This window comes from Suncus etruscus, chromosome 1 (genome assembly GCF_024139225.1).
Source record: "Suncus etruscus isolate mSunEtr1 chromosome 1, mSunEtr1.pri.cur, whole genome shotgun sequence".
Lineage (NCBI taxonomy): Eukaryota > Metazoa > Chordata > Mammalia > Eulipotyphla > Soricidae > Suncus > Suncus etruscus.
This window is the reverse complement of record NC_064848.1, coordinates 117,949,282-117,962,839: the sequence shown is the minus strand read 5'-3', so window position 1 is coordinate 117,962,839 and position 13,558 is coordinate 117,949,282.

Below are 13,558 nucleotides of genomic sequence, written 5' to 3'. Positions count from 1 at the left end.
GTCAATCAAACAGTATCAAAGAGGGTTGTTTTCAAGTTTGGGAAGTTGAAAGAAACAACTGCATATAGTTTTAAAAGGTAAAAGGTACTGTGAAAAATTATGCAAAGAAAATTAAAAGTTATGTTTCAGAACAATTTTAAAGAAAAACCCTTGCAAAATATATCAATTACTACAGAATAAAACTTTGTTAGAGTTAAAGTATTTTACCAACTTTCTTTGAACTCAGAATTTTACTGTATTCACTAGTGATGTTCTACATCATCATCATTACCTAATTACAGTATCATTATCACACCATCTCCAAAACTACTTTCTATTAGTAATCAATTTTAATTCCCCTTTCACATTCTTTGGTCACCACTATGTCACACTTATTTTTAAATTTAATTTTTAACATAAGCGAGAACGTACATACAGAAAACTTGAACAAATCCAACTTATTTTGAAAGACAAAAAATTTTGTTTCCTTCTCTGGTCTTTCCTTCAGGTTAACTTTAAATTTTAATCAGCAAGAAACATTTTCTGCTGAAAAAAAAAAACATTTTATTTCTCCAACAGATATTATATTTGTTAGTAGCAGTATTAATATCTTATAGTCACCATTTTTAGTTTCCATTCTTGAAGACTCAGTTAAATCTAAAGTCATAATGCCAATGTTTACCATATTATGGTTTTGAGACTGCAGAAATATATAGACATTTGTATATAATGTTATTGAGTCAACACAGCTAGTTTATATTGAGTAACACAAATCTCTTTAAATTGACTAGCATATAAACTGTATTCATGCTGTTTTTGTGTATTATTTCTGTGTAGGCAAGGGAAAAATTGTCACATTTTTTTCTGTGTGGTTCAGATACAACAATTTCCTTAAGATATTTTATAAGACCACTCTGTCGCTCAGAACCTTCCATTGCTAAAATGCTCTTTAGTACTCATTGAGCACTTAAATAGAATACTGTGCTGCAATTTAACTGTGCTAACAAAAGCAAAAAAGTGATGGGATATTTTTAACCTAACATGTTTCTTTATACTCAAATGTTTTAGCACTAGTGTCCCTGCCTTCCTTTCAGCAATACAACCATTACTCCAATCATTGTTAGCTCCTGTTTTGAGATTTTCATGAGTGATGCATTAAAATTCAGACAGGTACATTCTTGGGGTTCTTATTCACTAGTGAATACATTAAGAAACCCTACAAATGTCTTCACTAGTAAAGATTCATGTCCCCTTATTCAACACAAATAGTTTTTCTTTATCAGCTTGGTTTGTATTTTTATCTATCTACTCTAACAATGGTGTCCTTTATAATTTGAGGGGAAATGTAATTTTTCTCCAGAAAAAGGGCATATATGATACTTCACAAATTATTGTTTTTAAGCCACAGCCAGATGTTGGAGGATGTACTGGAGTTGGCATCTGAACATCTTCAGCCAGAACAGGAGGGAGGATTGTTCAAACACAATCTAATCTGAGAATAAACCCTCCAAACATTGTTTTCCGGGCAACAGCCCTGAGCAGGAGGCAAGATAGGCAGTCACATAGTCCCTAAGTAATGCAAGAGCCCTAGGAGACTATGACTTGGGCTCTACTACCAGGAACTAAAGAATGCTTGTATTTACTGAGAACTTAGGACTGAAGGTCTCTTGTTGTTCTGTAAAGATATATAAACAAAACACCCATTGATTAAAGTGCTGCATGCTGGACATGATAATCCCCATCTCCTTGACATCCTGGTTCCCAAGTCCACTAAAAGACATAACAGCCAGAGATGCTCAGGAGTTACTCTTGGGTCTGCACTCAAGAATTACTCCTGGTGTGTTGGAGAGTTCATATTGGATGCCAGTGAACCCGGTTGTCAGTGAACAAGGCAAGGCATAATTTAATTATGAAAATGCTTGAATATACACTGAAGAAATTCTAAAGACAATTTTCTAAGATATCCAAAAAACTTTGGAAAGTCATATATAAAATCTTTACATATACATGTTTTAGTTTTTAAATGCTGGGGATGCAATGCATGACTTCATTAATAAAGACTTTTGTTCAACTACTCAGTCGCATCCCCATTTGAACAATATGCTTCCATTGAGTAAAATGTTCAAATATATATAAATAGATTAAACAAAAAGTGAGCTATATTTTCAGGCCCAGTTTTATTTTTCCTTTGAGAAGATCAACATTTTTCATACTTTTTGAGACCAAGTGATACCATCTACATTACAAATCTACAAATAAAAGTTTTGTAACTTTTAGAAAGTTATTGTGTTTTTCTATTGTTCGCTTTGAAATTCACAAATATTACCAGGAGATGCCTGGAACACTAAGCCACCAGTTTAAAACAAGGTATAAAAATGTAGTGCTTCTTAGGCCCTATGATAGAAAAGGGTTTATTGATAGGCCAGGCAGGTGGTAGTCAGTGGCTTCCAAAGCTACACTCCACAATACTAAGGGGTCATGTGATACTGGAGATCAAAATGGAATTGACTGAATTCCAGACATGTGCCTTAGTTCCTGTGCTCTCTTTCCAGCTGTCAGCAGATTGATTTTTTTTTTGGTGATTTTTGTTTTAGACACTATAATTTATAGTACTGTTGACAATAAGGTTTCATGTGTACACTATTCCAACAACACACCCCTCACAAGTGTCCCAGCAACCTACCTCCAGTTCTCCCTTGTATTCTATATTGTCCCTTTCAATTCTACAGGCTGATTTTTAATGGCCCATTTTTCTATTGTCCTAACTATGCATTTGTTGAAAACTCAGTGTGAAAAATACAGCAGTACATAATGCAAAATCTGTTATAAGGTGTAAAGACCATCCTAGAGTAAAATTGCCAAAGCTGAAGAAAGAAATTAAGAAAAAATGACAAATGAAAGAAAATTAGATTTTTATATTTTGTAAATGGTTCAGTGAAACTAGGAAGAAAATATATCTCATGGAAGTAATATAAAATAAACACATTTTCTTTCTCCACATTTTCACTTTCTGATGATAGTAAAATTATATTCTATGTTTAAAATTCTATAGTCATGAAACTATTGATACATGTTGCTAGATGATCCTGCAAGTAACTTAATAACATATTTTCATTTTCTTTAAATTTTAAATCACATCAGATCCTGAGGCACATTTCATTTGTTCATTAATAACAGATGTTCACAGTATTTAAGAAAGAAATTTAAGTGAGTAATTAGTCCTAGAGCTCTGACACTAATTTTTAGCTCAATATTTGGTGAATGTACATGAAACTGAAGCCTAAATGGGAAAGATAGAAAAGCTATTAATACAAAACAAAGGAGAAATCCTAAAGATCAATTTTCTGGAAGTTAACATTAATGTAAAACCTTTAATTTGGACTCAGGAAAGAGTGACAGATTCATCTTGTCAAAAGAAAATAGAACTGAATCTGGGACCGTGGCCTAACAATATTGCATACAGCTTGCATATAAAAGGCTCTGGATTCAATTCCTGGCACTGATTTCTATAGTTAGTGTTTTCTTTTTTTGTTGTTGTTGGTTTTGTTTTGTTTTTCGGCCACTCCAGGTGGTGCTCAGGGGTTACTCCTGGCTAAAGTGCTCAGAAATCGCTCCCAGCTTGGGGGATCATATGGGACACGGGGGGGGGGGGGATCGAACCTTGGTCCGTCCTAGGCTAGCACACGCAAGCTACAGTTTGCACCCCGCTCCAGCCCCTAGTTAGTGTTTATAAATGTAGGAGTTCTGAGAGAGGAAAGCATTTGCTTTGCATGTGACCAATACCAGTTTGATTTCTGCACCCAACATTGTCCCCTGAACCTCACTAGGAGTGATCCTTGAGCACAGAACTAGGAGTATGCCTTTAAACATTGGCTGGGTGTGGTCTAAAACCAAATCTAAAAAACAGGCTATCAAATAAATATAGACACTCTCGTGAAGGATCTATTATTGGAATGTATGCTTTATCATGAACAGAACTGTAAATCATTGTGTTAAATAAAATAAGTTGCAATTAAACACAAATAACAGGGCTGGAGAGCTAGTGCAATGATCTGTGCACACATTTATCATGTAGGAGGCCTAGTTATATCCCACTATTGCAGAGTTCCTCAAACACCACCAAGACTAATCCTTGAACACAGAATTGAATTTGTCCCTGTCCCCAGTCAGTTCCAGTGTGGCCCCCAAGACGAAGAAAACACAAAAAGAAAAAGAAATAGACAACTAATTTTTTTTGGGGGGGTCACACCCAGCAGTTCTCGGGAGCTATTCCCGGCTCTATGCTCAGATTGCTCCTGGCAGGCTAGGTGGACCATATGGGACGCCGGGATTCAAACCATAGACCCTCTGCATGCAAGACGAACAAATGCCTTACCTCCATGCTATCTCTCCGAGCCCTAGACAACAAATTTTGTTAAGACTTTTAATTATTCAATCTTGCCCTGAAAATAATTCTATTTGAGTGCCTGGAACCGTGAAAATATAAAACAAAGCGTTGAGAATTATTAAATTGTATTCTTCTACATGTTACTCTATTTGCATATCACAGAATAAAAGTCTCTTTAAAGTCTAAAAATTGACACAGAAACAATACTCTATAAATTTAAATTTTCTACTAAAACATTATTTCTTTTTAAAATTCATGCAAATAGCATTGCAATTTAATTAATATGTGTGTTTGCCTTTGCTGCAACATAGATGGAATTGGAAGATATTATGTTAAATGAAGTAGCGGCAATAATAAATACTAGATGATATCACTTATATGTGGTACTTAGAATAACTGCATAATTAAGTGCAATCGTTTAAATGGGTGTTGTCAAGAAAAATCTAGGCACCAGACTATGATAAAGAGAAGAAAAGAAATTGACTAAAGGAAGTGAAAGATACTTATGAAATGTTGGGTGACAGAGGCCAAGGTATGTCAGATACATTAGTGATATTAATAAAGGACAGTACAAGCTAAACCAGACTCGAGACATTAAAATCATGAGACTCAAACTTTAACAACCAAACTTTAAAGGTGCCTGTCATGATGGAAAGCTGGGGTGGGTGGTGGTGGCATTGGTTGATCTCTGGGAGGTTGACACTTGTTTTGAGGTTGATCCTGAAATATTATATCTAAAACCCAACTATGAATACTTTGTAAAACACAATGGTTTAAATAAACTTAATACAAAAATAATATGTATTTGCCTTCAGAAACCATTACTCTCAGACTCTTTAAAGACAAAATAGTGGTCACCATAAAAGATGAGAGAGAGAAGGTGAATAAGTCATCTGAAAAATGTTTCAAAAGTTCTAAGGATTGAAACTACATGTTCAGTGTGAATATAGTGTGATATTAAGCTAGAGAAATAGTAGAAGGATATATAAACTATCTTGCATGCTGCTGACACTATAGTTTCTGACAGCATATTTGGTCTCCTGAGTACATCCCGTAATAATCCCTGTTCAGTCAGGAGTGAGCACTGAGTGTGCCCCAACTCCCTGGGAAAAAAAACCAAAATGTATTATAAACAGTTGTTTATTTTTAATGTTACACTTGTAACCTATATATTATAAAACATTATTACTGTATTAAATATCAATTCCAAAAACAACATATTTGCATTATTGAGCATAAGGAAAAGGGTCATTAGCTGAAAAATCTTGAGTGGCTATCACAGTGCCCTAGCTTCTAGATAAGGAATCAATAAATACCTTTGAATATAAGTAGGATCATTTTAACTGCTTTCCAATTAGCTAAGTGATGGCTATCAAAATAATGTTTACATCTCAGAACATAAAAAGAAAAAAGGGAGGTGGGGAAAAATAATGTTTATATCTTATTGATAGTGAACAATTCAATAGCATTGAGACTGTCAACTTTGGTAAAGGAATTCAAATTCAAACAGTTTATGTACTCCATACAAGTGATCCTATTTTTCAGTGTTATATTTTATGAGATTTCATTCTTATCCAATAAATATTATTGATACATTTTTCTGTATTAAGAACTTTGTTAGTCATCCTATGGGAAAATTTCCAGAAACTATTGAGTGAGGGAGGATTTTAGAAATTTAGTAATTTAGAAATTGCTATTAGAAGTTTCAATCAATGCATATTCTTATTAAAATATTAAGGCAATCATTGTGAGAATACTGATCTGAAATGTTTCCCACCTACCATCAAATTATATTACTGTGTTAGGAAAAAATTAAACAAAGGCTTTCTCTTTTTTGCAGTAAAAAAAGATTACTATTGATGTGCTTTGCTGTAATATTCTCATTTACATCCCATGTTAATGGACCAAGAATTTTAAATGACTCATTTTCTTAACAATTTACTTCAGAGTCAAGTCTTCAGCATTATTTTCATGGCAGCCATTTTGTTGTAAGCAGTTAAGCTATTCATTTATTTTTCTGCTTTGTGGTTAATTAAGTATTCAGACTTGAGAAAATGCTTTGTAAGCAAACAGTGTGCTACATTCTTTCTCTGTAAATTAATAATAATAAATTTGCATAGATAATTCCTTACCTTTTATAATAGCATATTTTTTCTTAATAAAGGGAAGTAGATATTGAACCATGACCTGAGGATGGAGGAAGTCTAATAAAGAACTGTAGAGGGAGACCTGGAGCAATAGAATAGTGGGAAAAGCAATACCTTGCACACAGCCAGCTGGGGTTCATCGGCAGCACACATATGCCACACCCTGCCCTGCCCACCCTATGAATCTGAGTGATTCCTGAGTTCAGAGCCAGAAAAATCCCTGAGAACTGCCAGCCAGGGCCCAAAATACAAACCAACAAATAAACAATAGCATCAAAAACAATTGTAGAGGGGCATGAGGAGAGTTTTCAAGGAGTTATAGGTAAGCAGTCACGAAATGTATAGAATCGGTGTAACCTCATTTAAAAAATTAAAAATATTATAAGACATGAACTAAAATGATAACTTCATTCAAAAACAGAAACATCTACAGAAACATTTTAATTTTATCTTTTTATTTTGGCTTTTTTGTTTGTATTTTTGTTTGCTTGTTTTTAGTTTGGTTTTACTTTGGCTCAGGCTAGTTTTTGTCTTTGTGTTGGAAGGGCACATTCAGAAATGCTCAGGGTTTTCTCCTGATTCTGCACTTAGGAATCACTCCTGATGGTGCTCAGGGGACCAGATGGGATGCAGGAAATTTGGAATTGTTTTTTAGTTGATTCTCTGTCTGACCCAAGAGTATATTTGTTAAATGAACCCATTTAATAGTATTTACCATTTTGATCATTAATAAACAAACTGACACAAAAAAGTTGCTCTGTGAGTTCTTTATGATTTTTCATGAACAGTGAACAGGCTCAGGTACCTTTGCAGGCCACATTGTTTTGTCTGTCATGGTTTGGCTCCATCTGTGGACATATTAGTCTGCATAATTTTTTTCATAAATGGTGTGGTTTATAAAATCACACATTGGTTGATAAAATGTGTTCACAAGATTTTTGTGTGATTTTTTTATCATTCGATATGGTGTAAATTAACAAGACATCACAACATGATTTTAAAATAAAGTATTTTACTGATTTGAAGTAGCTAATTTTTAATATGTATTTCAATACTTCAGTCTTTCCTTCATATTATTCATGAACTTTATTTTTCCATATATTTCCTGACTGCATTGTTAATTTAAGGAAAAGAAACTTCAGCATGTTTTATTCTTGATGCATTTTCAGGTTGTGTTCACTTTAGCCTATATTAGCACTCGGTATGACCATTACACAAACAATATCTTTTTCCAACCACTTTCTACATTAGAAAAGTTTTACTCTCCAAGTATTTGGGGAGGGGGGGTTGGTCATACCCGGTGGCGCTCAGGGATTACTTCTGGCTCGGTGCTCAGAAGGTTCCTTGCAGGCGCTGGAGACCATATGGGATGTCAGGGATCATCCTGAGTTGGCCGTGTGCAAGGCAAATACCCTACATCTGTGTATTGCTTGCTCCAGCCCCATTCTCCAAGTTTTTGAGATAAAAATTTACTGCCTTGGAGGTAAAAATTTACTGTGAGAGCACCGCAGTGGGTGTTTGCCTTACATTTGACCGACTCGGGACAGACCTGGGTTCGCTCCCTGGCATTCCATATGGTCCCACGAGCCTGCCAGGAGGGATTACTGAACTCGGAGCAAGAGTAACGAGACCACTGGGTGTGGTCCAAACCCCCCCCAAATTTACTGCCTTACTTGAAAAGCGGTTTATGCATATACATGACAAAATATTAATAGAATGTTTCCCTTACTCTTAGAATAATACACTGCACAAAAGAAATTTTGCATCAATGTTCTTATTATCCAATTTGTAAAACTGTAGAAAAATGGTTCTCTAAATATGAACAAGGTAATATGATAGTTCATCTTTAATTCAAGTTTTCTGTTTTATACCCTGAGGAAAGTATATTATCATCACTATTTTATCTTTATATCCACAGATGACTACCTAGATACAGTTTAAACCACAAGAACCTTGTAAATGTACAGCAAAATATATCTACTTCTTTATGAGTAGTTTGAATTTGCATTTTTCACTTCTGTAGATGAGAATATATAGGAGAAAAGAGAAATATAAATATTCTTAGGATTTCTTCAAATGATAAATTTTGTGTAATGTTAGAAAGGTATTGAATTTGTTGATTTCATGAAATGATTCCAGCTTCTCTGAAACTCATAACTTTATGACTGTTTCTTAATGCTTTTCTACTTCTCCATTCTGCTCTACACTTATTTGACATCAATGCCTTGTCTTGTAACTCTACTATTGCTTGGTGAAAACTTTATCAATGAGTGTGCTAATCTGAAGAACCAAAAATGATCTTTAACCACCTATAAAATTTGGAATCTGATGAGAATATTTTAAACTGTCTTTAACAATTAGTAGTCATGTGATGCAACTCCAGCATTAAAAACTATATAAATAATTATCTCTTAGGGATACATTTGGCATGAAATTTCACTCAGAAAATCTCCTCAAATTACAATTATATTGTATTACAGATTGGAATCCTAGAATAAAACACTTTGATTTCTAGAATATGGGAAGAGAAAGGAAACAAGTATTGCACCCAGATAGTTTTTAATGCAGTATGTATTCAACAGTGAAAGTGAAATGTTAACAAAAACCCTGAAAGTTAGATGAGATGCCTATCACCACTATGAAGACGCTAAATGTTTAAAATCTCAACCTACCTATCATAGTATAAAGATTATCCCCCAAAAGACTTTATCCCCAAAATGACTTTGGAAGAAACTTATCTTCAACCAAAAGTAATTTCCATAAAAGTTTAACAACTGAGGTTTTTCAAAAATAAGTTGAGCCTCTTCAGATCATGAAACAGGAGATATTATCACATCATTCATTACTACTCATAAATTTTCTCTCTAAGCTATGAGGCAATCCATAAATTCCCTCAGATAGCAGTGAAAAAATAGTTTCCCTAAAAAAAGTGAGAATGAAATAAAAACTTGATCAAGCAGAAACAAGAACATAGCTTAAATTCAAGATTGAAATGATTCCATTTTTATACAAGAATGTATTTTTATTTTTACTTTTAAAGATTATCATAATCACTTATAAACCTTATTGAAATTATTCCATGCCTAGGCATCATTCTTGAGGCTTTGTTTAATAATATGGCAAAAATTATACCACATAATGTTAAAAATGAAGTCGGTAAGGTTCAAAGAAGTTAAATGTATTGCCCATCATCACACAGCTAATAGATATATGAGTTGTATGAGTTGCAGTGTATACAAGTCTAATTCCAATACCATATTTTCAGTAGTACTTTGTTATTATTGGATTGAAAGCAGATATACTTAAAATGTAGTTGACTAAACCCAAAATATGAAATTTCTGTCTATCTTATAATAAATCAAGATCACATTGTTTCTGTCTCAGTAACTAGTCTATCACTTTGAACCATTTTTCAAGTGTAAATATGGGAAGACAAATACATTCTTTACTTAATAAAATAGTTTTTGATGAATAATCTGTATGGCATTAAAGTTATTAAGTACTAAAAATACACCTATCATAATTATGCTTAAAAGTTTTCTTCTACATTAGTCATGCTAGCAATATTTGGCAAAACAATATAACCTCAAAATTCCTGCTCATTTGATAATTATTAATCATAATGATATTAATCCTTAAGCTTTTAAAATCATGTAATATTATTGTTTATGACAAAAATTATTATTTAATAAAATATTTTAATATAGCTATTATTAGTTTGATGTTTTAATAATATATGCAAACTTGCTTTTTGAAATATGAAATTATGAAATAACTTATAATTCATACCTAAAACACTTTATTTCCCCAATTCTATCACCTTTTATTCTTCTGAACATTCCTATCCATCTGTATAATATAAAAAATTGATTTATGCAAGGAAAAGTGGAGTTTCTTTACTGTAAATTGAAAACAAATTCTTCTATGACTCAGCATATAAATATACTAAATAGAATTTGTTTACTGAATAAAGTACACAGAATTTTTGATTAATTATTTAAAAAAGAATCCTTTATATTTAGTGAAAATTTGCTTAAATAACATAAAGGAGCTACAAAATTTAAGTAGCAAGTATGCCAAATAACATTCATTTAATGAGTTATATAATACAGTCTTGATAAAATTTCATAGAATTTTGGTCAAATTGAAAAAATATTTTGAAATTTGAATGGCAAATCTAAGGTCAAATAGTCAAAATGTGCATAATAATAAAAACAATAATGAATAATTGCTCTAGTAGCTATACAGAGTAAGTCTGTATGTTGACAATGTAATAGAAAAATAAATAAGATAGAAAATTCAGAAAATACTTATTCATAAATATTTATAAATGTAGTATTGTATATTAGTGAGGACATTTTTTATTTTGGTCACAGCAGTGGTATTCTGTTCTTACTCCTATGCTTAGGGACTACTCCTAGGTCACTTGCATACAAATCAATGTTCTACCATCTACTATCTCTCATGCTCAAGGAATTCTTATTTTGGTAAATGTAATTATGCTATTTTTGTACACATATAAACAAAATAATTAGATCTCATGTTTAAAATTATCCACAGAAAAATTTATATATACGCTATAACTACATGTAAATTTGAAATGATAAAGCTTTTTAAAAGCTAATTAGAGGAGCCCGGAGTGACGGTGCAGCAGTAGGGCATTTGCCTTGCATGCAGCTTACCCAGAACAGCCCACATTTTGATCCTCAGCATCCCTTATGGTCCCCCAAGCCAGGAACGATTCCTGAGCACATAGCCAGGAGTAACTCCTGAGTGTCACTGGGTATGGCCCCCCCAAAAGAAAGCTAGTTAGAGTAACTTTCTTTTTTTTCTATAGAGAAGTCTTCAGTTAAAACCAATAAAGCTAAATTTTTCACTTCAAAATAATTTTTACTTATAAAAATACATTCCCTAAATAAGAACTTTAAAAAATAATTTGTTTTATTCTAGGGACACGATGGGTAAAAATACTAATTAGTACATCAAAACTGATAAAAAAAAACATATAAAGATGCTTTATATGGATTTGGACAGTTACTACAGGGGTTTGGGTCATGCCATAGATGTAGTAAATCCTGGATCATTTCTCAGCACTATTAAATACCCAGAGTAATACCGGTGCATCTGTTAAAGGACCTGAATACCACCCGGTTTGTCCCTGGAGGTCCCAGAGGACCACACATTTGAGTAGTACAGAATACTTAGATCCCTTAATTGAAAAATTCATCCTCTCAGCTAGGAAGTGTCCCAGTCAACCTGAGCACCACTTGGGAGACACCCATTTTCTCAAAAGATCCTGGGGGGAGAGCAAGAAAGTACCAGAATCAAGGTACTTACTTGCCTTCTGCACTGTTGACCCAGTATAGTTCCTGGCACCAAATATTGTGCTTCTAGAAATGATCCGTGATCCTAGACTTAGTGGTAGCCCCTGTAGACTTCCAAGTCTGCCTCCCAATAGAGTCTTAATATCACATGTTGTTACCAACAAAAGGGGCAAAGGGTTAAACAAATTACACAGTCATCTACTAGATAAATATCAAAGTCTAATAATTTAAAAATGTATGTCAGTTATAAGTACCATGTTTACTGTTCCTTTGGAAAATAATTTCATTTTGCAGTGAAGTTGAGACAGTGCAGAGTCTATGATTCTGCAATAATCATAGTATACTAGGTATAGTTAGGCAGAAACTGTAAATATATACCAAAGGGCACATCACTCAGGATTCTTTGCCATCCTTTTAACAATAATCTCAAATTAAAAGCAACTAAAATATTCATGTAAAGTAGTATAATAAGTTAATTATGGCACAAAATGAATACTATATAATATTGAAAACTCACAGACTGCTAAATAAAAAAATAATCAAACAAAAATAAACTTTAGATCTTAGTGGTTAGAAGATAGGAGGGGGGAAAGTATGAGTTCATGATGGACATTCACTGATAAATTTAATGTTACATAAAAATATTGGTTTTTCATTACACATATCTGAAATTTGTTATGATGAAATGCTACTTTTCTTATAATAAAAGTTAAATATGCCTGAATTAATACTAGAAATACATAAAGCCAATATTAAGTCATCTGAAAGAACTGCAAAGATAAATAGGCAAATAATAAGGGGAACTATTAACAGTACTGTAATCACTTACTGAAGGTCAACAGAAACAAGAGATGAGATCATTGAAGTCAAAAACATTATCGGTCTTACTCAAATAACCACATATAGAACTCAGATTTCATTATGAGATGATATATTATATAGAAAATAAACCATTTTAGGGGCTGGAGAAATAGTACAGGTATAAGGCACATGTCTTGCATATGGTTGATCCTGTTTTGATCCTCAAGTACTTCCACTCAAATATCAGTAATAATATTTGAGTACAGAGTCAGGAGTTAACATCTGAGTACCAACAGGTGCAGCCATAAAAGAAAATAAAACAAAACAAAGGAATATGTTAGTAACACAGTGGTACAAACATATGCTACACTAATTAACCTTTATCATCTGAAAGAAGCATCAGAGAAATAATAAGAAGTCTCAAGGAAACAATGTCATTCACACTGAAAATTAACAAAAAATATAAAAACAGAAGTCAACTGAAGAATGTAATTTAGAGAAGAACATAAACAAAACAAAAAGATACAGGGCTGGAGAGATAGCACACCAGTAAGGCATTTGCATTGCATGCAGTCTACTCAGGATGGACTCAGGTTCAATTCCTAGACTCCCATATTGTCCCCTGAGCCTGCTAGGAGTAATTTCTGAGCTCAGAGCCAGGAGTAACCCGTGAGCACTGCCAGGTGTGGCCCATAAACAAACAAACGAAAAAAGAGACAATGAATTAATAAAACTGGTTGGACATATTGGTTCTTTAAACATATGAATAAAATTAAAATGCCTCTTGTTAGCTTCTCCAATAAAAAATGGAAAAATTACAACAAAAATAATTTTTCTCCCCACCCCCCAACCCAGCCTCCAACAAAAATAATTTTAAATGAATAAAGTCACCACTAATTTAAAAAGGATTACAAGAGTTT